General features: G+C 47.7%; 2 long non-coding RNA genes across 2 annotated transcripts; one reads left to right on the top strand and one right to left on the bottom strand.

The window, feature by feature from the left end:
- Positions 1-1,482: 1,482 nt before the first annotated feature.
- Positions 1,483-5,834, bottom strand: LOC142201383 (uncharacterized). Its single transcript, XR_012715504.1, has 3 exons — positions 5,740-5,834; positions 3,972-4,029; positions 1,483-2,032 (listed from the first exon to the last, which is right to left on the bottom strand). It is a non-coding gene; the product is annotated as an uncharacterized LOC142201383 (long non-coding RNA).
- A 4,962-nt stretch (positions 5,835-10,796) lies between these two features.
- LOC142200693 (uncharacterized) lies at positions 10,797-25,661 on the top strand. Its single transcript, XR_012715470.1, has 3 exons — positions 10,797-10,855; positions 14,013-14,148; positions 24,919-25,661. It is a non-coding gene; the product is annotated as an uncharacterized LOC142200693 (long non-coding RNA).
- The last annotated feature ends 231 nt before the right edge of the window (positions 25,662-25,892 follow it).

Here is a 25,892-nt window from a genome sequence, read left to right as displayed (position 1 = left end):
TCTAGAGAGGTCTGGTTTTTGTGTTGTGCTTGTGGGTTGGTGTATGTGTGATGTTTATATGGTTTGGGTGAAATACGTGTTGTGGCCCCTTTAGTGGTGACCCTTTTGTGCAGTCGCTATAATCCGTCCCTGTCAGTCACAACCGTTTTCCCTTCAGCGCTTTCACATTTCCCAATTCTATGAATAGGGCCTAACTTCAGGGACCCAAATCTCATGACGAGGGGGGGGCGCTAGCAAGATGTAACGTGCGCAGTACTCTGCTCCTGTGGGTGGAGAGGGGTGTGTGCTAAATTTCACTCAAATCAGGCAAGAACTGTGGATTTGTATAGAGCAGACTACTACAGATTTGGAGATATATAAAATATATAGATATGAAAATGCAGGAAATTTCAGCTATTTGCAGTTTTGCTGATAGCCAGCTCTGTTATCTCTATGTAAACACACAGATAGTACTCAGTGGCTTCAGTACAAGCAGCTGCATATTATCTGATCTGCAGAAGCTGCTGCCACAGATGAGAAAACCCCCTTTAATCCAAATTGGCAGATGTAGAAGAGCTTGGTAGGTGGTGCATATATGAAAATGTAGCAGAGCCTTACTTGCGGTAACAACTGATGGCAGGTTTTTCAATGATATCCATACTGATACATGATGCTTGTGGACCAATAGAAACTCACAGGGTCTTTAGTGTTCACATACACACAGCTTTCCATAGCAGCTACTCTATTCGTATGGGGCCACTACACAAACAAAAGATTAAATATACCTGTGCAAAGCCAGGTCTTCCTGCTAGAAAATATATATACACTATATATACACACTACATATTGTTACTTTACACACAGCTCTGTTTCCAGTTTATTCTCTCCCACAGCTCTACTACAGCAGCCTCCCCCTGTCCCCCTTTAGCGCAGTCCTGTACAGCTTCTACCTTGCATAAGGCTACTGTGACCGGTCACACTTGTGTGGAGCCTTTACATAACTGACAAGGTTTTTTTGCAGGACCTACAAAAAAAAAAAAAAATCCTGGCACAGAGGCCAAGTTCAGTTTTTTGGTCAGGATTTTGAGGCCATAGCCAGATACAGTCTCAAAATCCTGACCAAAAAGATGGCTCTCATTGAAGTCAATGAGATCCACTCCGGTCTTTTTTCCAGGAGCAGTTTCTTCTGGAAGAGAGGAGAGCTGCTCATTCAGGCTGTTTTGCCTCAGTGCGCAGCTGGATGCCGGGGTAGTGCACCAGCTTTCAGTCGCAGTTACCTGGCTTTAGGTCCTGAACCTGAGGCAGCCTCCGCCTCAGGTTTCGGACCAAAAAACGCCATCTGAACTTACCCTTAGTATTGCTGGCAGTTTGTGGACCTGCAGCAAAGAAGAAATTCCACCTTTGTTTGTAAACCACACAGTAGAATAAAGATATCATGTGAAGACAACCATTACAATGGGAAATTTCACTTTATTATTCTGGAGACATTTCAGAAACAAATATACAATACAATAAGAATTGTGACTTTTTGGAGTCTAGACCATAATTGCAAGAACTTTCTAAGATCTGTCAGAATTGCTAGCTGGTTAAGAAAAACATTTTTTTGTACTGCATTAGCCAGTGGATATGAAATCAATAAAAAACAAAAACGAGTCTTTAATAAAGGATCCACTACCAATGACAGATTAAGAGTTTTCGAAATATACCTGAGGAAGAAGCAGAGAGCATCAAAAGCTTGTAATCTGTCATTAGTAAGGGGGCGTTCACACAATCGTCGGTGTCCGCTGCTAATGTCCGCACAAGATTTTGAATGGACATTAGCAGCGGACACAGATTGTAGTGTGAACGCCCCCTTAGACATTAAAATAAATGTATCCACTTCTGAAGATTCAAGTTTTTTTTTTTATATATATATAGCTAGTTATGTTCATAGGAAACTTTACAGCAAAAAGACAAATTGAAACATTTCATAGAACTAATAGTTGATACTCGAGATGAAGGTCCAGCCAGGTGTCCATGTCACATGTTCTCCACTCCTGAAGCAAGCACAAGTCTAGAAGAGAAAGTAAGTTCATGTCATTTTACAGAAAAATTGGAAACCGGATATGACAAAATAAATTTGGAATGCTATAAGATACGACAACCGACCGACAAAAACGCTCCACTACATACTTTTGGAATGAACATTTTACCGCCATTGCAAACAAAGAAAAACTCTTAGCACACCGTCATCCGTCCACACAACACTGACAACCTGCTGCAAAACCAAGACTGCAGGATGCAGCAAACAAAGCCTGAGCAGCCACCTTTAGACCAGAGGGTTTTCTGGCGACTGGTGTCAGATGCTGGTCAATGCAGCTACACTCCCGTCACGATGCTGTATAAGCTAAGCAGCGCAGCTACTAAAGTGAAGTCCTCAATTGGAAATCTGATATGGATAAGGCCTAAAATACCAACTCTTGAAGCTCCCTGTAAAAGAAAGCAGGGATTCCTGTAACTTGCAGGCCCAAATAGCACATGATCTCCAGCCCCTGCTAAGCCCCATACCACTCGCGGTGATGTTACCAAAATATAGACAAGCATAGGAATACGCTCCGGCCGAAAGCGTGGCCACCATGCGCTATAGTACAAGCAACACCACCACTTGTAGCACAGTGCCCAACAAGCACCAAAAACCCATGTGCTGCCTGTGCCTACATATCACAGAAGTCACCGCCACCTTCCACAGGGAGCTCCCTGAGTTGAGACTCCAGGCCTCATCCAGCCAGACGCCCGCTTAAGGGCTTCACTGAAGCAGCTACTCCACTCAGACCACACAGCACCGCAGAAAGAACACAGCTACACTGGCCAGCGTTTGATACCAGTTGCCAGAAAGCCCATCTGGACTTTAGGCGCCTACCCATGACTCGGTTCACCACAACCCTTAGCGTTAACCCCACAGCAAACTGCCTGTACTGTATGAAAAGAGTTTTGAGTACCAAGAGAGGTTTTGCCTTCATCCCATTAAATAGACCCCATGCTAAAAGTTGATACTACAAGTAGACGTACTAAATATAGCAGTCTACCCACATCCTCCACCACCCTCTCCATCACCACATGAAGGCTCAGATTCATAAGGAGGGGTTTATGAACCCTTACCTCAGACGCAACAATGGTAAAGGCAGTTTTGGGAACTACAGACTATAAGGATAATGTGCCACTGAGCTTTGAAGAGACTCACAAATGCAAACCACATATGGACAACCATCAATAACCTGCCCCATCTTACAAGAACACTGACACACTGCAACATCGCACAACCTAAACATAGCATGCACCGACAGGACCCCTCAGAGATCTGGCACAGAACAGGAATGCCAACTCCTGAGAACGAAAGCAGCCATTTCCGTAATGAGCAGGAGCAAACAGCACATGATCTCCGGCACATGTGCTGCCCGTTCCTACAGGTCACAGAAGTCACCACCATCGTCTTCAGGGAGCTCCTGAGTTGGACTCCAACCGTTACCCACAATCTCCACTTGGTGGGGTTTAGTTCAGCACCTACACTGCTCAGATCATACAGCATCACAGTGCGGGAATCACAAATCCCACGCAGCTTGTGACATGTCCCCTCAGTGCTAGCCGGATGCAGGATTTGACAAGTCATGACAGCCATCCACACCTAGTCTACATCTACTTGCCCCTTCATGACTCTACAACGCATTATCTTTCTAACAACTAACCACACAGTAGGATACAAGCTTTATAAACCTAGATTAGAGGTCAGTTCTCAAGGACACAGGCAAACCCTAAAGAGCACATAGTAATCTACCGCTAGTGCCCTCCACCACCCCTGCCATCACCACACGAAGGCTTGAATTCATAATGAGGGACTTATGATCCATAGACCTCCGACATAACAATGAAGAGGATAGCTTTAGGCACCAGTTTTATATTGATCCTTGCTCACAGCAGCTGCAAAATACCCAAAAAAAAGGCCAAATGGAACTTACCTACAATCTTGCAGATGGCAAGGTGATGTTCTTCTAGTAGTAGATCCAGCTTTCACAGCTACAAAAGAGGAAAACACGACACTTAAAAAACGTTTTAGTGTCGATTCAGAAACTGCAGGAGAGTGATGTCGAATTTAAGAAATCCAACAATATTCAGACAAAGGGTAGAACTTATGCATCATAGAGTTATATAGTGAGCAGAACATTCAATACAGTAACACTTACCGTACTTACCCTGATCTTCTCAGCAGAACAAACATAAATCACATTATCACAATAGCATTGTACGGTGAACAGACATACTAAACTATGGTGCTAAAGTAAGAAGGGGATGGAGGGGTGGGAAGTGTGGGGGGGGGCGGAGTCATTCTGATCAAAGTATTAAAGTGATAACCCCTCCATTATCACAATGATACAGTGACAATAATGACCAAGATTTTTTAGTGACCAGTTACCCAAGAGTTGCCAGAGACAGTAATAAGGGTAGTGTGTCTAATATTATATACACAGAGGAAGGTGGAGGAAGACAAGGCCAGCAAATACAACCTATAACCCCGACAGAGTTGATCCAGAGGAAGGTGAAAACTGGCAGTCAGTACAAGACCCAGGATCAACTATTCTAACAAGTGTAAAACCCTCATACAGTAGGGAATATTGAAATATAATATCCACAGTGTGTCATTTTATAACATTCATATACACATTAGATAAGGTTGCATAAAGAGAAACATACATAAAGTACAGCCCTACAGAGTTGATCCAGAGGAAGGCAAAAAACCCCATGAGGCCGATGCCAATAACCCCATGTTATGGGAAAAAATTCCTTCCCGACTCCAGTACGGCAGTCAGTATAAGACCCTGGAAAAAACTCGTCTAGATTTACCATTAGGACTGGGGACAGCCAAAAAAAAGTAGTAATACATGCATTCTCTATAGTAGGTTGAGCTAGGGCTGGGCCAACAGTCTCCATACAGTAGTATGGTGAGCTGCCATTTCCCTACAGCTTATATTAGTCTAGGCATACTAATGCCATTAGGATTAGACTCATTTCTATCATGGTATTAGAGGGAAAAACCTACTACAACTCAGGGGGCCTAGGGCAGAGACTAGCCAAAGCAGAAAGTTACTCTGATGGCATGGTGAAGCAAGAAATGCAGAGCATCAATTGCAAAGTTTTTTTTTCTTTTCTTAATTTAATTACTAGCCTTCACACGGTGTTACATCAATATCCCCTCCAATATCAATGCAACGGGTCATGCTCCGGCACCCTATCTAGCTAGGAGTAGGGATGGGCCTATGGCCTCACCATGCAGTTGTATGGTGAGCTGCCAGGTTGTTTTATTAGTCTAGGCATACTAATGCCACTAGGCGGCGGCGTTCTCATCAGAGCATTAAAGCAATAACTCGCCCAACTATCACAGTAACACAATGACAAAAGCAGCCAAAACCGCCAGACTAGGGCTACACCTATTAATGCCATTAGGAATAAGGGAGGCCAGTTCCATCAAATGCATTAATGCAATAACCGGCCGAAATATCACAGAAATACAATGACAGACGGCTAAACCCGTCAGGATCTGCTCTCAAGTAGAACTGGCAGGCATAGCTCTCTATAAGACCCGCCAAGGCATAGATCTGTTAAGAACCACCGGGCGCTGTCTCTATAAGAACTGCCAAGCACAGCTCGCTCTATAAGAACGGTCACCTTCAGAGCTCCCACAGAGTTCCACAGGCAAAGCTAAGAGCAAATAAAATGGGGAAACCCTACCGTGTCAAACCAGCCAGTCTCCACGTCTCTGCAGCACACCAGTCCACGCCGTCCTCCTTCTGCACAACTAGTCTCCGTGTACTACAACAGCTGTATTTAAGGCATCACATGCTTGCCACGCCCCCTCACGTGTTTCTGAGGGGGCGTGACCAACTAATTGGGAAGGTTTCTACACAGCTGTTGTAGCACGTGCCAAACAAGTGAAAGTGGGTGTGGCTGGAATAAATTCACATAGCAGGCAAACAGCAGACTGTCTAAAGCAATATGTTTCTAAAGTTTTCTAAAGTTTATATGACTGTGCTGACAGTACCAGTATTAAAGATGGTAGACGCGAAAACCTAGTGGGCTAAAGGACTTCCGGTGACGCCGAGGTCATGTGATCAGACTGGCGTGGGCGGAGCTATTCAGGACAGTGCCGAGTTACACAGGAAAAGGAAGTTGCAGTGAATGGAGACTGGAAGGAGGTAAGAGACAGCATGTGTAAGCAAGAGGGGTGGAAAGGGCTGGGGGAGGGGGGTCAGGCTGTGTGTGAGCATGATAGAGGAGTTTGGCTGGGTAAAGGCTAAATACTAGACTCCGTAAGGACCGTCTGCCGTTACAAGGTCACATGACCGGATAGGCGTGTCTTTACTTGTAAGCAGGACCTTCCACAGTATCCTGTGTAGTGGAGCAACATGGAGAGCTGCGAGGTGCACGATTTAGTGAAGGGGGGGAAGATACAGTAGGTGGACTGCAGGGAGTAGTGTAGAGGGGGAGAGATGTGCAGGGTCGGACTGGCCCGCCGGGAGACCGGGGAATCCCCCGTAGGCCCCAGCCTGGACTATTAAGACCCTCATTATGGGTTCCTACCGGACCTCCACTGCCTTTTGTTTTTAGTAGACAGTGGAGGTTCGGTAAGGCGTCTGCCCAGGGCGGGTGTCAGCACCCGGGCAAGTCACTGTGAAGTATGAAGGGAGAGAGACTCCGTGCTGAAGAGACAGCATGTGTGAGTAATAGGGGAGACATGGGGGGGCAGACTGTGTGAGCAAGAGCGGAGACATGGGGGCCAGGCTGTGTGAGCAAGAGGGGAGACATGGAGGTGTAGGCTGTGTGAGCAAGAGGGGAGACATGGAGGTGCAGGCTGTGTGAGCAAGAAGGGGGGAATGGGGGGTTCAGGCTGTGTGAGCAAGAGGGGAGACATGGAGGTGCAGGCTGTGTGAGCAAGAGGGGAGACATGGAGGTGCAGGCTGTGTGAGCAAGAGGGGAGACATGGAGGTGCAGGCTGTGTGAGCAAGAGGGGAGACATGGAGGTGCAGGCTGTGTGAGCAAGAAGGGGGGAATGGGGGGTTCAGGCTGTGTGAGCAAGAAGGGGGGAATGGGGGGTTCAGGCTGTGTGAGCAAGAGGGGAGACATGGAGGTGCAGGCTGTGTGAGCAAGAAGGGGGGAATGGGGGGTTCAGGCTGTGTGAGCAAGAGGGGAGACATGGAGGTGCAGGCTGTGTGAGCAAGAGGGGAGACATGGAGGTGCAGGCTGTGTGAGCAAGAAGGGGGGAATGGGGGGTTCAGGCTGTGTGAGCAAGAGGGGAGACATGGAGGTGTAGGCTGTGTGAGCAAGAGGGGAGACATGGAGGTGTAGGCTGTGTGAGCAAGAGGGGAGACATGGAGGTGCAGGCTGTGTGAGCAAGAGGGGAGACATGGAGGTGCAGGCTGTGTGAGCAAGAAGGGGGGAATGGGGGGTTCAGGCTGTGTGAGCAAGAGGGGAGACATGGAGGTGCAGGCTGTGTGAGCAAGAAGGGGGGAATGGGGGGTTCAGGCTGTGTGAGCAAGAGGGGAGACATGGAGGTGCAGGCTGTGTGAGCAAGAGGGGAGACATGGAGGTGTAGGCTGTGTGAGCAAGAGGGGAGACATGGAGGTGTAGGCTGTGTGAGCAAGAGGGGAGACATGGAGGTGCAGGCTGTGTGAGCAAGAGGGGAGACATGGAGGTGTAGGCTGTGTGAGCAAGAGGGGAGACATGGGGGGCAGGCTGTGTGAGCAAGAGGGGAGACATGGAGGTGTAGGCTGTGTGAGCAAGAGGGGAGACATGGAGGTGTAGGCTGTGTGAGCAAGAGGGGAGACATGGAGGTGCAGGCTGTGTGAGCAAGAGGGGAGACATGGAGGTGCAGGCTGTGTGAGCAAGAGGGGAGACATGGAGGTGCAGGCTGTGTGAGCAAGAGGGGAGACATGGAGGTGCAGGCTGTGTGAGCAAGAGGGGAGACATGGAGGTGCAGGCTGTGTGAGCAAGAGGGGAGACATGGAGGTGCAGGCTGTGTGAGCAAGAGGGGAGACATGGAGGTGCAGGCTGTGTGAGCAAGAGGGGAGACATGGAGGTGCAGGCTGTGTGAGCAAGAGGGGAGACATGGAGGTGCAGGCTGTGTGAGCAAGAGGGGAGACATGGAGGTGCAGGCTGTGTGAGCAAGAGGGGAGACATGGAGGTGCAGGCTGTGTGAGCAAGAGGGGAGACATGGAGGTGCAGGCTGTGTGAGCAAGAGGGGAGACATGGAGGTGCAGGCTGTGTGAGCAAGAGGGGAGACATGGAGGTGCAGGCTGTGTGAGCAAGAGGGGAGACATGGAGGTGCAGGCTGTGTGAGCAAGAGGGGAGACATGGAGGTGCAGGCTGTGTGAGCAAGAGGGGAGACATGGAGGTGCAGGCTGTGTGAGCAAGAAGGGGGGAATGGGGGGTTCAGGCTCTGGGGGGATGGGCACTGTGAGCATGGTTGCGTCTAGATTGGAGTTGCTCCTGGTAGGTCCTCCCTCCAGCAACTCCAATCTAGTCACCTCACTAGTGAACGGTCTAGATTGGAGTTGCTGGAGGGAGGACCTGCTAGAATCAACTCCAATGTAGACTGTTCAGTACTGAGGTGACTAGAATGGAGTTGCTTCGAGGAGCTACCGCCAGAAACTCCAATCTAGTCACTTCGCTACAGGAGCAGCTAGAGTGGAGTGTCTATAGGGAGGATCCGTAACTGGCCAAGAGAGACATTGTATATGTATATAATATCAATAAAAATATAGGAAAAACACATTCCTGGACATGTATACATTTGGCACTGATATAATTACATAAAATATACCTATATAAATATATATTTGCCATATGCTGTGTACAGGGCGGTGACGCCGCAGCCTTACGTGTTTATTATAACTTGCGCCACTTATTGTAAGTGATAATGGAAATATATGGCAATTTAATAACTGATATAGAGCTAAATTCTGACGTATCGCTGTGCGCCTGATTTATCAGTATATAGTTACTGCAGGTAGGCTCATGATGGTCTCGGCATATTCTGTAGTTACAATAGGTAAGTCCTCCTTGCAGCAACTCCATTCTAGCTGTCTCACTACGGAACTGACTAGAATGGAGTTGCTGCAGGTAGGTTCGTGGTCTGGGTATATTCTGTAGTTGCTATAGGTAGGTCCTCCTTGCAGCAACTCCATTCTAGCTGTCTCACTACGGAACTGACTAGAATGGAGTTGCTGCAGGTAGGTTCATGGTCTGGGTATATTCTGTAGTTGCTATAGGTAGGTCCTCCTTGCAGCAACTCCATTCTAGCTGTCTCAATACAGAACTGACTAGAATGGAGTTGCTGCAGGTAGGTTCATGGTATCGGTATATTCTCCATAGGTTATTCAGTATAGGACCTATATCTTATAAGCTCCGCTTACAGTAATATTAATAAAACACACATTTTAAAAATTTATATTTTATTGAAATAAAACCATCCGCACAATCCTCATTATCCATATTTAAAAAAAACCCAAAACTAAACAAAAAACCACCTCCACTAGTTACCAACGTAGTCCATCAACCCCCTCCCTTCTACCAACTTACCTGTCCTGGTCTAGTATTACCTGCTTTCATGGAATAAACCAGCCGTTGTCGTCTCATGTGGTGGGGTTACTAGAGTAAAGACAGGATCACATGTGCGCCAGGTTCTATGTTGTTTAAAGAGGACCTTTCACTTCCTGGGGCACATGCGGTGTAATACACCACTAGAAAACCAACAGTGTGCTGAATTCAGCGCACTATCGGCTTTCCCTTTCTGTGCCGGTACCGTAGTTCTTCACTGTCAGAAGGGCGTTTCTAACAGACAGTCAGGAACGCCTTTCTTCACAGTAGCATCTATTGCGCTGTATTGTGAGACTGAGGGGCATTGCTTATTTCCAACGATTACTTCTATGGACGAGTACTATCAGGAGGGGAGGAAGCGTTCCTCACCACTCTCACAGTACGACTTTTGGCTTTCTAGCGGTGTATTACACTGCATGTGCCCCAGGAGGTGAAAGGTCCTCTTTAAATCTGTCATGTGACCTGAATGATGAAAAGCCAGATCGCTAAAACATCGGTTACTCATGGACACCAGTGGACTCCATTGACTTAATGGGGTCAGCCGTTTCTATAGTGAAACGGGCAGAGAGAACAATCCTCCGTGCAGGACTTTTCTCTCTGTCGATTTCTGCGGCCGATGTGAATCTAACCACAAATTTAGTCCAGTGACCTTCTTTTTTAATTAATGGAGAACCAGAATGTGAGGCCGCCTCCTACTGAAAGGATAGTACCTCAGGATAGGCCATCAGTATTAGATGTGTGGGGGCCCCTGCAGATCTCTGGTGTTGTACAAACTGTAGTGGTGAGTGTAGGTACTGCAGCGATGCGCCATTACAATCTCTGTACCGGAGATATGCAGGGGTTTTACGTGTTGGGGTTCCCCTGCAGGTCTAATATTGATGGCCTACCCTGAGAAAGTGGATAACTCCATGAGGCTGGCTCCCCACACCACTTAAACACCGTGGAAGAAACGTGGCAGAAAAAAAAAAACCAATCCCATCCCCATTTTACGGTAAAATAGATGCAGCGGATACGCTGCACTGTCATGGTTTTGGAAATTGGAGCATGCCAGTTATACCCCAGGACACACCGGCGGCGGCTTCCCTATTGGTATAGTTAAAGCAGAAAGTCCACAGAGGAAACCTGTACAAAGCGCTACAGGAAGAACCCTGATGTGTTGCTGTTTTTCCAACAGTGTTTTTTTTTTTTGCTACAGGTGCTACGTGGGGCCTTAACCACAGTCATGTCAAGCTTGTGATGAACCCCTTCTTGGGTAATCAGCAATTCAATCACTTAGATGGAATCACTGACTGCAGGAGGTTGGGGGAGTCAGTGGTGAATACAGCTCACCAGGCACACTTGGTGGTCTTCGGGGGGCACGTTGTATTAATGAATATATGGGGGGGAGAACACAGGCAGCCTGCTATACAAATAAAGCAGGGGTCGGCAACCTTCAGCACACCAGCTGTTGTAAAACTACAACTCCCAGCATGTATACTTGCTCTGCTGTTCTTGGAACTCCCATGGAAGTGAATGGAGCATGTTGGGAGTTGTAGTTTCACAGCAGCTGGAGAGCCGAAGGTTGCTGACCCCTGAAATAAAGTATAGCTGCCCTAATCTTCCTTAGGGTTGCACCTGCTGTACAGGGAGAGTAAAGTGACCATGACATTTGTTAGAATTGCTAACTCATGCACTAGAAAGAGTTAATTGCAGTCATAACCTGACCACGACTAACCCCAAGTGCAAGAGTCACAGTCAAGGGTTTACACTCAGTTATGACACACAGAAAAGTAATGTCTTAAGATTTGCCCCCATCTAGTGAAGGGACTCTTTCTGCTCTAAAGGAGTTCCTGCATTGTGAGTAACCTCTTTATACAGCAATGACCATCAGTTTGGTGCTAGTGATCACTGCAGGGTTGGAGAGTGAGCAGTGCAGAATATTTATACCTACAGCTCACACAGGAGGCAGCCCCCAGGTCCTGGATCTCCCCTATCATACAGATGGCAGCCCCCCTTGCCCCTCTCAGGCTACAGATGGCAGTCCCCCTCAGTATACAGCAGGAGCACCCTAACACATAGGTGGCAACATCCAAGGTGCCGGACCCCTCCAACACACAGGCAGCATCCCCAAACACACACAGGTGGTAACATCTCAGGGCCCAAGAACAACCCCCACCCACATACAAACAGCACTGCAGGAATCCCCCATTTACATGAAGGCAGCACCCAAATGACCTAAACACAACAAAGCAGTACCCTGGAACCTCCGCCACATGCCCACAGGTGGAAGTACCCAAGGGGCCATCACCAAAACCACCTCACACACACACAGGTAGCATCCCAGGGGCCTCCAAACAAGGACACAGGTCGCAGCACCCTGGGACAGAACTCCCTCTCACATACAAGCAGTACCCCAGGACCCCAACACACAAATTCAATACCCCTGGGAACCCACACAAACGCATGCAGCAGGCCCCCCTGGGGACCCTCCCCACCATTACATGCAAGCAGCACCCCAGGGATGTTTGCTCATCCATTAGATGTCAGCAGCACCCCAAGGACATCGCCCCCCTGTAGATGCCCAAGCACACCAAGGATGCATGCCAACATAATTAGATGTCGATGGCACCCCAGGGTCTCTGCCCCTTTTAGTTGCCAGAAGTACGCCAGGGACACCTTGCCCCTATCCATGCCAACAGCATACACCATAGATGCTAATAGCACCCCAAGGACCTCCCCCTTTATGTCAGAAGCACCTCGAGGACCTCTACCTTTCTTCAGATGCCAGCATCCCAAAGACCCCTGCCCACTTAGATGCTAGCAGCATCCAAGGGACTCATGCACTCCTTCAGATGCCAACTGCACCCCCCCCCCTTCGAAGCACACCAAAGATCCCTGTCCTTCTCTTTTAGTTGCCAGCAGCACCCCATAGGCCCCTGCCCCTTCTTAGATGCCAGTAGTACCCCAAAGACCCCCTCCCCCCCCCCCCCCCAGATGCCAGCAGTATCCCAAAGACCCAGTGCCCCCCATTAGATACCAGCAGTACTTCAAAGACCCACTGCCAGGGGTGTAACGATCGTGACCTGGCCCGGTGAGACACGGGGCCAGTAGCCAGCTAGAGATAGTCGGGGTCCAGTACCACTATGTGACAGCAGCAGGGGAAAGCCTGGTTCCCCGACCACTATATATATTGTAAATGAAAAGGGGCACCGGCATATTGCCAGGCCCTTTTTCAATAGACACTGGCCCAGGAGAGGTGACTTAAAATAAATAGATATACTCACCTCTCTGCGTCCTCTCCGGCGTCTTCCATCATGTGATTGAGGCCTGAGATTAGGCCCCAGCAGTCAGATGGAGCGCAGCGGCGTAATGATGTCAGTGACCCCTCATGTGACTGCTGAGGACCAATCACAGGACTCAACAGAGACGTCAGGAAGATGCTGAAGACAGCCGGAGCCAGGATACCCAGGAAAGGCGAGGCGAGTATTAGGGTTTGTTATTTTTATTCACCTACCCTGGGCCTCCGATTATTATACTCTGGGGTCTGAGGAGACCACAGTGTAGAATAATATCACTGGAGGGGGCTGTTGGGAGCATATAATACTGGGGGGGGGGGGGGAGGCATTGCTGGAGATATAATGTGTGTGTTGGGGGGGGGGGGGGCACTGCTTGACATGTAATATTGTATATGGGGGGGGGGGGGCTGCTGGGTATGTAATACTGAATGGGGGACACTGCTGGGCATGTAATACTGTGCACGCCACTGCCTCCCCTCTTAGATGCAGCAGTACCCCCAAAGATCTCCTGCACCCCCTTAAATGCCAGAAACACGTAAAGGACCCCGTCTCCCTCTATGCCAACGACTCCTATACCACCCTAAACATCAATCCAATCCACCAGACCCTCCGGGATACAGTCCCATAAAAAACTCGCTCCCCTCAGCCTAATCCAACGTGCAGTCCCAAGTAACTACATCACTCTCTCTCCTCAGCCTCATCCAATGTGCAGTCCCATGTAATTATATCACTCTCTCTCTTCAGCCTCATCCAATGTGCAGTCCAATGTAACTACATCAATCTCTTCCCTCAGCCTCATGGAACATGCTGTCCCATGTAACTACATCACTCTCTCTCCTCAGCCTCATCCAACATGCAGTCCCATGTAACTACATCACTCTCTCTCCTCAGCCTCATCCAACATGCAGTCCCATGTAACTACATCACTCTCTCTCCTCAGCCTCATCCAACATGCAGTCCCATGTAACTACATCACTCTCTCTCCTCAGCCTCATCCAACATGCAGTCCCATGTAACTACATCACTCTCTCCCCTCAGCCTCATCCAACATGTCGTCTCATGTAAAACAAACCTGTCTCTTCTCTTCCATCCTCCATTACCACAAGACAATCCTCTCTGCTTTCTGTTCTCCAGCTTCATGAGCTCGGCTCCGGCTTCCTCTATACAACACAGAGCAGTGATGGCCGAAACTCTGCCCTCCTCTGAGAGGCCACGCCCCTTCCTGTGACATCATACCTACCAGGAGCAACTCCACTCTAGTCACGACCCTGTGAGCATATAATACTGTGGGGGGTGTCACTGGTGAGCACATAATTCTGTTTTGGGGGCCACTGTGGTGCACATAATAATGTTTGGGGGTCACTATGGAGTACCTAATTCTGTTTAGGGGCCTCTGTGGTGCACATAATACTGTTTGGGGGCCTCTGTGGTGCACATCATACTGTATGGGGGTCACTATGGAGCACGTAATACTGTTTGGGGGCCACTGTGGTGCACATCATACTGTTTGGGGGCCCCTGTGGAGCACGTTATGCTGTCCCAGTATTGCTTACATGTGGGGCGTTGCGCTGCTTTCTCACCGTATTCTTGATAGCTGCAGTTGTGGGTACTAAAGCTGTATCTCTTTCAGGTATCTGAGATATTGCTTTAGCGCCCATAACCGCCACTATCAAGAATTCACTCTAGTTATGGGGATAGGGGACCACGGACAAAAGTTTGTACCCAGGCCCACAAAACATTAGTTACACCAATGGCGCTGCTCTGGGTCCAGGCACCGCCATTAATATACCTTATTTTTAACTAGATCGACTGTGCTGATACACAGACGTCCTGCACTTGGATGTAAAGTGGCCACCTCCGTTCATCAGGATCGCAGGTAGGTGAGTATTATTATTTTTTTTTTTTTTTTTAAAGCTTAGTTTTGGGTATTTTAATAGTACAAGGGGTTGTTTGGAGTGGGAAATTATAATTATAAGGAGGGGGCATTATGAACATAAGGGGGGTCATTTTTATAGGGGTTATTAGGGGACATTACGAATACAAGGGGAGGCTATATTAGGAGGCATTATGAACATAAGGGGGTAGTCATTGATATTAGGGGTGCAGTATTTATGTCAGGGGGAATTAGGGGCATACTATGAGGGGGCAATTAATTTAATGAAAGTGGCACTTGGGCTTTATTAAGACTAAGGCCTCACGTTGCAAACTGCAACAAAATAGCGCTGCAGAAAAAACCGCAGCAGCAACGCATTGTGTTTTTTTTCCCGCAGCGCTTTTCATTTTCTGCTTCCATTACACCTATAGGGAAACCATCAGTGTTTTCGTAGGTATAAGTGATATTCCAGCGATTTCCAAAACCCCAACGGTTTTGGAAATCGCAGCATGTTCACTGCCCATAATTTTCCACAACGTGTGGATGGGATTTGCTAGAATCCCATTCACATTGCAGGAACTGTCGGCTTTTCCCGTGGTGTTTTCGCCATATGAAGCCCCATCCACACTTTGCGGTAAAATAAGATACATGCTGTAATTTCCAAAGCAGTCTTGGTTTTAGAGTTAGACATTGCAGCATGCCTATGGAAATTCTGGCGGTTTCAATATAATTGAAGCAGAAAATAGAGAGGAAAGCTCTGCAAACTTTCTGTGCAAAGGGCTGCGGCAAGAAACGTGATGCGTCATGGACGCGGTTTTTCCCGCAGCGCTTTTTTGCTGCAGGACACCACGTGGGGCCTTGTACTGGAAAACTCCTTAAGCCTATTTATATTGATGATCTATCCTCAGAATAAATCATCAATAAGAGATAAGTGACCCCCTGATCAGTTGTATGAAGGGGCCATGGTGCCTGTTTATATCACACGCTGTCTGTTTATAGTGACCGTGTGGTGCAATTACAGCCTTGTCACATAGACGCTTATAGGACGAGGCTGTAGTTACATGACATGGCCACTGTGATATGTACGATACTGTGTAAACAGAGAAGGGGTCACGGCGCTTGCACAGATGTCACGATTCACTCAAACAGCTGATTCATCCCTCATTATTACACCTCAGCCACGGAGGTGTAAAAAAAAAAAAAAACACACACTCGCCTGTCCCCAGCACCCTGTTGTCCTCCGCCTCTGTCTGTTCGGTCTGATGGCAACACCTCATTTCTGGAAATTCTGTACCCAATTCCTCTTAGCGGTCACATGATGTGCAGGACTCCAAGCAAGAAGGTGCCAGCACGAGACTGAATGGACACTGGCCGAGGACAACGGGTTGCTGAGGACAGGTGAGTATGCTCTTTTATTTTAAACCTCCAGCCCGGCACATGAGTTGCTCCAATTCCTGGACAATATCTTTAAAGGATTTATCCATGTTTCTAATATTTATGGCCTGTCCTCAGGATAAGCCATCAATATTACATCTGTGGGAATCTGACAGCCAGGACCTCTGCAGATGAGCTTTTTCATTACAGTGCGGCTACAGGTAATGGTGACAATTCTAGGAGCCACGCTGCTCTCTTGCCATACAGGATGTAGCAGTGGGTTTAGGTAGTGCAGTGGTACACATCGTATGGCAGGCGAGCAGCCGGCTCCTGATATTACCTTTAGCCATCCTGTCTCTGTACAACTCATCTACAGGGGTCCTGGCGGTGGGCCCCTAAAAACAATTCCACTGGTGGGCCCTAAACACCCCAGTCCGACCCTGTGCAGGGTGGATGTGGGGTACACAATTCACTGTGGCGGAGAGATGGGTGCATGGCAAACTGTGGGGTGCCTGGTGAATTGGGGGGGGGGGATTTAGAGCTGTGTTACTTTAATGGATGGCAAGCTATGGTTGATGCTTGGTGGATTTAGGGTAAGTTCACACAGGTTTTTTTTTTTTGCTCAGTTTTTTTCTGGGAGCCGTTTGTTCCAGCTCCTAGAAAAAAGAACGGACATGTTCATTCTTCAGACACCTCACGACATCCGCCTGAAGACACTCCCTCCTCCCAACTAGGCCCATTCATTTGGACCTAATCCGCAGCGGAGTGCGCAACTGGATGCTGGTGCAGTGCACTGGTATCCAGTCACAGCCACCTGTATTTTGGGACCGGAACCTGAGGCAGCCTCAGGTTCCGATCCAAAATACCCCGTGTGAACCCGGCCTAAGGATTGCATAAGAGGCACAAAGAAACTCCTCCATTGGCGGTGCAGAGGTGATTGACAATGTGCTTTAGGTTAAAGCCCCACATAGGGGGCCACAGCCAAAAAGCTCTGCAGGAAAAACCTCTGTGGAAACACATTGCGATTTTCCTACAAGGCCTTTCACGTAAAATGTGCAGTTTTCCTCTGCGGACTTTCTACTTTAGATATACATATAGTTTCCATGTGCTGCAATGTACAAAAAGTAATGGGGGGGATAGTGCAGTGCTTGTTAGTAATGTGGGGGTACACCGGAGGGACATGGGGGATAGTGGGATATACCTGGATGTAGTTATAGCTGCACTCGTTAGTATCGGGTCTCCAATACTGTGAAGACCCAGTGGCTATGATGGCCGCCATCTTTAAAGGTCCGGCATGTACTATTACAGATGTCGGGAAGGGATACAATTATTTAAAGGGATCCTATCATTTAAACACTTTTTTTTTTTTTTTTTTTTCCTAGCTGACACGTCGGAATAGCTGACACGTGCAGGCTATTCGTCTTTATCCGTCGTCTCCGGTCCGCCGTTCGGTAGAAAGACCGGTTTTTACTGGTATGCAAATGAGTTCTTCTGCAGCACTGGTGGGGTGGGGGGAAGCGCTCAGACAGCACTTGCGGCATCCCCGATGCTGCCAGAGAACTTTCTCCAGCGACGCCTCCATCTTCAACAGCAACCGCCTCTTCTGCGTCTTCTCTGGGGTCACACTCCGGCGCTTGCGCAGTCGGTTCTGCCTTCGGGATGCAGGCAAGAGCCGAGTGGACAGGCCGGCGGCCATTTTTTTGGAGGCCGTTACGCGTGCATGTGCAGTACGCTCCTGTTCTCCATACAACTACAGGAGCTTACTGTGCATGCGAGCGTAGCGGCCTCCAAAAAAATGGCCGCCAGCCTGTGCACTTGGCTTTTGTCTGCGTCCCAATGGCAGAGCAGACTGTGCAGGTGCCGGAGTGTGACCCCAGAGAAGACGCAGAAGAGGTGGTTGCTGTTGAAGATGGAGGCATTGCTGGAGAGACTTCTCTGGCAGCATTGGGGAAGCCCCCAGTGCTGTGAAAACTCATTTGCATACCGGTAAAAACCCGGTATTTCTACCGAACGGCGGGCCGGAGACGACTGATAAAGGTAGGAGACAAATAGCCTTTCTTAAGGCTATTCTGCCGTGTTAGTCATAAAACAATGCGTTTGAATGATAGCGGTCACTTTTTAAAGGGATTCTGAGTTTGTTCATGTTTTGCTATTATTTTGTTGTTTTGACTTTTTTTTATTTTTAACAAATTTTATTTTTTGGGCAAAAAAACTAAAAAAATAGATGTGTAAATAGTGTTTTCTGAATGTCATAACTTTAATAGTAAGAAATCCACCAATTCGCTATAACTTACCCCATCCCCACCTCTTGTGTCACCAAAGCGACTCTGACTCATCAAGGCACAACAGGATCTCTGCATACAGTAGTGGAAGACCTAGAACATGATGGAGTAAGGTTACGTTCACACTACTGTTATGCACGTCCGTTACTGTTACCTGTCATAGGATGAGAGCAACAGACATAGATGGAGTCTCCTCATCCTCCTGCGTCTGTTCCCATTGACTAGAATATTAAGAAAAAAAAACCCATTAAGGACGCCGTCTTCTGTCTCCTTTTTTCTGTCTCTTGTGTTTTTTCCGTAATTTTTGTTTATTTTTGTAAAGGAAGGAAAATGTCCGGTGCGCACAACTTATTCTTCAGTCACAAAACTAAACTTAAATGATGGGAGACTGAGGACAGATGGGAGACTGAGGACAGACAGGAGACAGCAGCCATCGTGTTGTCTACATTAGTGTTAACTTGAATGGACACTGACTGTCTCTGTCCATTTCTCTGCTGCAGTTAATGTCCGTTGCGGTCATCCATCAACGGACATTAAAGGGGCTCTTTCAGCAAAATTTTGTTGTATGAGCCCCACATATGCGTGAATAGCCTTTAAAAAAAAGGCTATTCAGGCACCGCTAATCTCATTTTAATCCCCCGTCCTGTTTTAAAATAAAACTATAAAAACATATATGTAAATCATACTTGAACTTGCACACTGGGCGGTGATGCACGATCCGACGTCATCTTCTGCCACGCCTACCTCTTTCGGCGACGCCCACCGGTCCTGTCTCTTCCCCGGCTTCATCTTCTTCCATCGGTTCAAATCCAATTGGTTGAAATCCGGCGTGTGTGCAGTAGAGCTCCCTCCGGAGCTACTGCGCACACTCCGGCGGCACTGCCATTGAGAAAAATGGTGCCAGAGTATGTGCAGTAGCTCCAGAGGGAGCATTACTGCGCATGCGCCGGACTTCAACCAATTGGATTTGAACCGCTGGAAGTAGATAAAGATGAAGCCGGGAAGAGCCAGGACCGGAGGGCGTCGCCGAAAGAAGAGGTAGGTGTGCTAGAAGATGTCGTATCGTGCGCGACCGCCCCCCGTGGATGTTCAAGTATGATTTACCTATATGGTTTTTATAGTTTTATTTTAAAACGGGACGGGGGTTTAAAATAAGGTTAGCGGTGCCTGAATAGCCTTTTTAAAGGCTATTCACGCATATGTGGGGCTCATACAGCAAAATTTTGCTGATAGAGCCCCTTTAACAAGGGTAGCCTGAACCCGCCCTAGGGCTGCTATTACACAGGTGTGTTTTTGATCAGAGTAGAAACAACAGCACATGCGCTAATGTGAATAAAGATCACATGTGTAATGGCACCCTAAGGCCGGCTTCACATGGACACATTTGGTTGTCAGCTGTGGTTCCCAGACCAGGACCTGGACTCCCAGCAGTATAGTTGTTTATGATGCTAGGAGTTCCGGCTTCCTCGCAGCTTCAGCGTTCCATACTGTAATGTCCGTGTGAAGCCGGCCTAAGGGTTACTAATATGTGAGGCCCCACGTTGCGGAAACGCTGCTTATTTTGTTGCAGTTTTTGGAGGCAAAGCCAAGAATAGCTACAAGAGGAATGGGAAATGTAGAAGTATAAGAACTTCCTATATCTTTTGCACAATCCACTTCTGGCTTTGAGTCAAAAAACTGCAACAAGTAAAGCTGTGTTTCCGCAACGTGGGGCCCCGGCCTAAAGGAGTATTCTAGGAATATGCTGTTGAGCTCCACTTCTACTCAGTTAGAATCTGTACGTCACACGGCCATGCTGCAGTTCAATCTAATTGAAATGAATGGGGATGAGCTGTAATACTAAGCACGGCCTCTATACAGTGTATGCCACTGTGCTTGGTAAGTAGAGAAGAGACCACAGCAATCAATATCATAGTCCCAATAATCCCTTTAATTTATACCTTCATGTAACTCTAGGCTGAGACCTCACAAAATAGGACTGATCTAAGGGCGGGTCCACACTTGCGCCCGGTCTCTGCTTTGTGAGTTTCCATCTTGTGCCCGAGAAACCCTGATGGAAACCCGGCAGCCAGTGTCCGCTTGTGAGTGGCCGTGAGCGTCTTCAAATCTCTGCGGCGAAACTGTTTTGTTTTTTTTTAACTGGACACAAAGTTGGACATGCAGGACTTTGTGTCTGGGGAAAAAAAAAAAAAAAGGTTTCGCCGCGGATGCCAGAAGACGCTCACGGGCGGACACTTTGCAAACCCATTCAAATGAAAAGTGACTGCCAGTTTTTGTCTCCTGTCCAGTTTCTCGCAAACAAAGAAGACGGAAACCTGCAAAGCGGAGACTGGGCGCAGGTGTAAACCCGCCCTAAGATACATTCAGCACACTTTACTATACAATTGTATAGTGAATGCTGGATATTACTAGAGATGAGCGAACAGTAAAATATTCTATGTTCGTTATTCGTTACGAATAGCATCTCAATATTCGACTATCGAACCCCATTATAGTCTATGGGAGAAAATGCTTTGTTTCAGAGGATCCTACCATTCGACTCAGGAGAGTCACCAAGTCCACTATTACACCTCAGCAAATGATGCCAACACCTCTGCAATGCAACTGGGACAGCAGGGGAAGCATGTCTGGGGGGCATCTAACAAGCCCAAGTCACTGTATTACCCCACTATCACAGCCTAACAACTACACACTTTCACATTCCAAAAAACCTCTATCAAAGTGGGAAAATACCTGGAAACCTTCTTTACTCCCCAAATGGATGGACACAAACCCCAATTCAAGCTCAACAAACAATAAAAAGCACCCCTTTTAAACCACGTTCTCCATGACAACCACAGATGGAATAGGCAATGGGAAATCCTTTAGTCCCCACCCCGAACTGTCGTTGTGGATGTGTGTGATGTGGTAAGACCTTCCAAAATTCACTTTTAAGGCCCTTAACATGAGCGCTTCCAAATTAAGTTACACACCCTTAAGCTGAGCTACCAGCAGAAATTGAGGCCCTTCAGGTTACTTCAGCCTTTTACCTGCAGAGTTTTAGGCCCTTGAACTTAGTTCAGCCTTGCAGCAGCAGAGATTTGTTGGTCCTTTGGGTGAGTTGAGCCTTTAAAAAGCAGTGCTTTGGGCCCTTTGGCTGACTAGAGCCTTTTAGCAGCAGGGTTTTTCTTTTTTGGCCCTTGGGGGAACCCTAAAACATTAATTTGCAGGCGCCTGTGGGGGGAGCCCTAAAACATTAATTTGCAGGCCCCTGTGGGGGGTATGCATGAGAAAAATTATTTCAATTAAAAAAAATAAATTTTTTTCAAACATTCAGTAGTAGGGGCTGGGGTTGTAGGAGGATGAGAAGGATGAGGAAGAGTAAATTGGTTCCTGACTGAATCTCTCCAGTACCTGGGCTATGGAGTGGATACCCAGCTGGATATCTACATCCTCACCCACGTCTCCTGCTGCTGCTGGCAGCCTCTCTCCAGTACCTAGACTCTGGAGCTGATACCCAGCTGGGTATCCACCTCCTCTCCCACGTACCCTGGTGCTGGCGAGGGGCACTGCTGGTAGCCCCTCTCTAGTACGTATAATGTGGAGCTGATACCCAGCTGGGTATACAGTTCCACGTGCTCACCAACGTAACCCGGTGCTGGCGAGGGGCACTGCTGCCAGCCCCTCTCCAGTACCTGGACTCTGGAGCTGATACCCAGCTGGGTATCCACCTCCTCTCCCACGTACCCTGGTGCTGGCGAGGGGCACTGCTGGTAGCCCCTTTCTAGTACGTATAATGTGGAGCTGATACCCAGCTGGGTATCTAGTTCCACGTCCCCTGCTGCTATGCTGCATGATTTGCTAGCTAGCTATTAATTGAGCTCTGAAAAGAGCTGTTATTATTCTCAATTCCTGCCTAAGGGCTCATTGACATGGAGTAACGCCGGGCGTGTATCACAGCCGTACACGCCGGCATTACGGCAGACTGCCAAACACTTCCCGTTCACTTCAATGGGAGCGCTCCCATTGAAGTGAATGAGAAGTTTTCGGCAGTCTGCCGTAACGCCGGTGTGTACGGCTGTGATACACGCCCGGCGTTACTCCGTGTGAATGAGCCCTAACAAAGCACTGTATCGCACTGACAGTCTGACGCCACACTCTATCACTCCAACACGAGAATGAGACGAAGATGGCCGACACTGTTCTTATGAATTGGGAGATCACCTGTTTTCGGCAGCCAATGGGTTTTTTTTACATTTTTTTCACTGCCTCCGTTGTCGTAGTTCCTGTCCCACCTGCCCTGCACAGTTATTGGTGCAAAAAACACACCAGGGAAGGTGGGAGGGGATACGAATTTTTACTGCGTATGCGGCCTTGTATTTGATTGGGAACGAATACATCGAACGCCAAGATATTCGATCGAATACCTATTCGATCGAACGGCGTCCGCTCATCTCTAGATATTACCAGAAAAGAGTGGCTTCACTCACAAAACTGCTGCCGATGTTACAAGCCGTGCGGCTTCTGGGTAATACAGCGGTTATCTACTATATATAAACAGTATACAGGACTCATAAGCCTACATTCACACTACACTGAATAATGGTCATGTCATCACATGGCAGCCTTACATTCAATGAGGCTATTCACATAGCCGGGTCACGGACCGTCAAACAATGCAACGTTCTCTTTCTCCACAGATCTCTTCATACACTGACTCTATCTTATACCATCTGAAACCTTCTAAGTACAGTATATGATACATGGATACAGTGTGAGACGGCTAAATACTATCACTGGAAGGACCTCACCGGTATGAAACCTTGTAAGCATAGGAAAGATGGAAAAGGTCCTTACGGAGTATAGTAAATTGCCAGGTCAGTGTGAGACGGCTAAATACTATCACTGGAAGGACCTCACCGGTATGAAACCTTGTATGTATAGGAAACATGGAAAAGGAAAACTCCCTCACACTTTTTGCTGAAAAATATTTTTACCGCTTTTATTGTTGATTTCCAAACAATTGTTGGAATAATAATAATAAGACACATATTATCTTTATCTTATAATTCTTATGATCTAATCTTGTCCCTTTATTGTGAGATTTACAAACATTACTGAAGCCGGAGCCCAGCTATTATAAAGGTCCTTACAGAGAGCGGGGTTTAGCCAATTCACTGTGAGGGTGCGTTCACACGATGTAACGTGGAGTGCAATCTGGCACGTATACACGTGTGAGCAGATTGCGCTCTGAAAAAGATCCCATTCATTTCAATGGGAGTTAGGAACGTATACGCCGTGTTATAGGGGGCAAAAATGGTCCCTACAAATGATGGGAAATAGACAGCTCACATAGAGTTGGCTAAATACTATCACTGGTGAGGACCTGGTCCCTCTGGAGTACGGGATTTAGCCAATTCACTGTGAGCTGGCTAAATACTATCTCGGTTAAGGACCCGACCACCAGGCGGGAAAAAGGTCCTTACCAGTAAGGGGAAATAGACAACTCACACTGAGCCGGCTAAATACTAGAATTGGTAAGGACCAGGTCCCTACAGCGTCTACAGGGGCGTAACTACCATAGAGGCAGCTGCCACAGGGCCTGGGCCATTAGGGGGCCCGGTGACAGCCGCTACCGCTGCATTTTTTTTTTTTTTTCTTTATAGGCTGTTAGGGACCCTATTCACTTGCCGATTCTGGCTGGGCTGGGATCGGTAAGTGACACTGCGGGCCCCACAAATACCATCATTATACTCGGGGGTCTTTGCAGACCCCCGAGTATAATGATCAACGGACTGGGAGAGGTAATAAACATAAACACTGTTACTTACCTCTCCACGATCCTGCCAGGCCTCCTTTCTGATGTCTCTGACGTCACATGAACCCGGCCTGCGTCCCGGGTCATGTGATGTCTGACGTCATTTCAGAAGAACGGCAGCGGAGAAGACAGCGTAGGAGCCGGGGACAGGTAAGAAACAGTAATTTTTTATGTTTTTATTCTCCTGGGTCTCCGATTATTATACTCTGGGGTCTTTTCAGACCCCAGAGTATAATAATTGTTTATGGGTGTCCACTACTGTGTGCAGGGGCCACTAAGGGACATAATTCTGTGTGCAGGGGGCAGTAAGGGACATAATAGAGTGCGGAGGAGGGGGCCGGTCGAGGTCTTCGACGTCGGTGTCGTTCGGGGGGGGGGCATGTCAAAAGTTCGCCACGGAGCCCCGCCATTCCTAGTTACGCCACTGGGCATCTAGTATTTAGTCACAACCGTTCAGGCTGTGTGTGAGCATGATAGAGGGGTTCAGGTTGTGTGAGGTGGGAGAGGTGCAGGATGTGTGACAAATGGGTCAGTCTCATGAAGGGAACACTTAAATAACATATGGGGGGGGGGATTTATTGTTTTACATGGGGCTTATGTCTCTGCTGTCACATCAAATTCCGGAATGTCCCTTTTTTTTTTTTTTTTTTTTTATACATTTGACTAAAAATAAACCTCAAAACAATGTTTAACTAGGTTTTTGTTTGTTTCTAGGTTTATGTGAGATCTCAATGGTGTGAAGACTCCACTACAAGATCATTAGGTGCCAGTGCTCTAGACCAAGCGATGTGCCCCCTAGTGATCAAATGTCTCAACCGGACTCCTCCAAATAGGCAACACTTATTTTATAAACCTTTATAAGGCTTTGTTTGGAGCCTTCAGTAAAAGTTATTTGATGGTCCCCTCAGTGCCCCCACACTCAGGAGAATGTCCCCTTCACTGCCCACATGTAATATAATGGCCCCACAGCGAGCAGCATGTTATATAATGGCCCTTACTCTGCCTCTACATGTATGCAGCCTGCAGTAGAAGTGCCAATATTTTGTAATGCATTACATTAGGGATAAGGCCCCCTGGGGGGTATACCTGGGTCTGCAAAAAAAAAAATGCCCTATGCACCCCCATACACGGAATTAGAAAAAAAGTTATGGGTGTCATAATATTGGCACAGTTTTGGGTTTTTGTTACGGGGTTAAAATGTAAATAAAACCATATAAATTTGTTTTCCCTGGAATTGTACCAAAACATAGAATACAGGTGACATGTCATTTTTGGCTACAGAGTAAATGCCATTAAAACAACAATAGCCTCCCATGCCTGCGTTGTAGAGGTGGCTTTCCGACTGCAGAGCAAAGAGCAACGGCTGGACTATTGCGTACTGCGGCAGAGTCAGAAAAGAGGGAGGAGCTGTCTTACTGGAGGAAGTCTGGAAGTAAGAGAGAGGCAAGTATGATGGGGCGGGGGCGGTGGGCTTATTATGCTTGGTTCACACATCAGTATGCCATCCGTCCGTTTGAATTCAGTTTGAGACTTAAAACGGATTGATGCACATACTGATTGCATACTGATGTGTGAACCAAGCCTTAGTTGAGAAGGTCTAGTAGTGGTCAGGATAGCTAGAGAGACGGAGGGGGAGGTAGTGCAAGTCAGCGTACACGTACCATGATGCATTAGCTAAGGCTGCTTCA

Source organism: Leptodactylus fuscus, chromosome 4 (genome assembly GCF_031893055.1).
Source record: "Leptodactylus fuscus isolate aLepFus1 chromosome 4, aLepFus1.hap2, whole genome shotgun sequence".
Taxonomy (NCBI): domain Eukaryota; kingdom Metazoa; phylum Chordata; class Amphibia; order Anura; family Leptodactylidae; genus Leptodactylus; species Leptodactylus fuscus.
The sequence above is the reverse complement of the archived record's forward strand: the minus strand, read 5'-3'. Positions and strand labels throughout refer to the sequence as shown.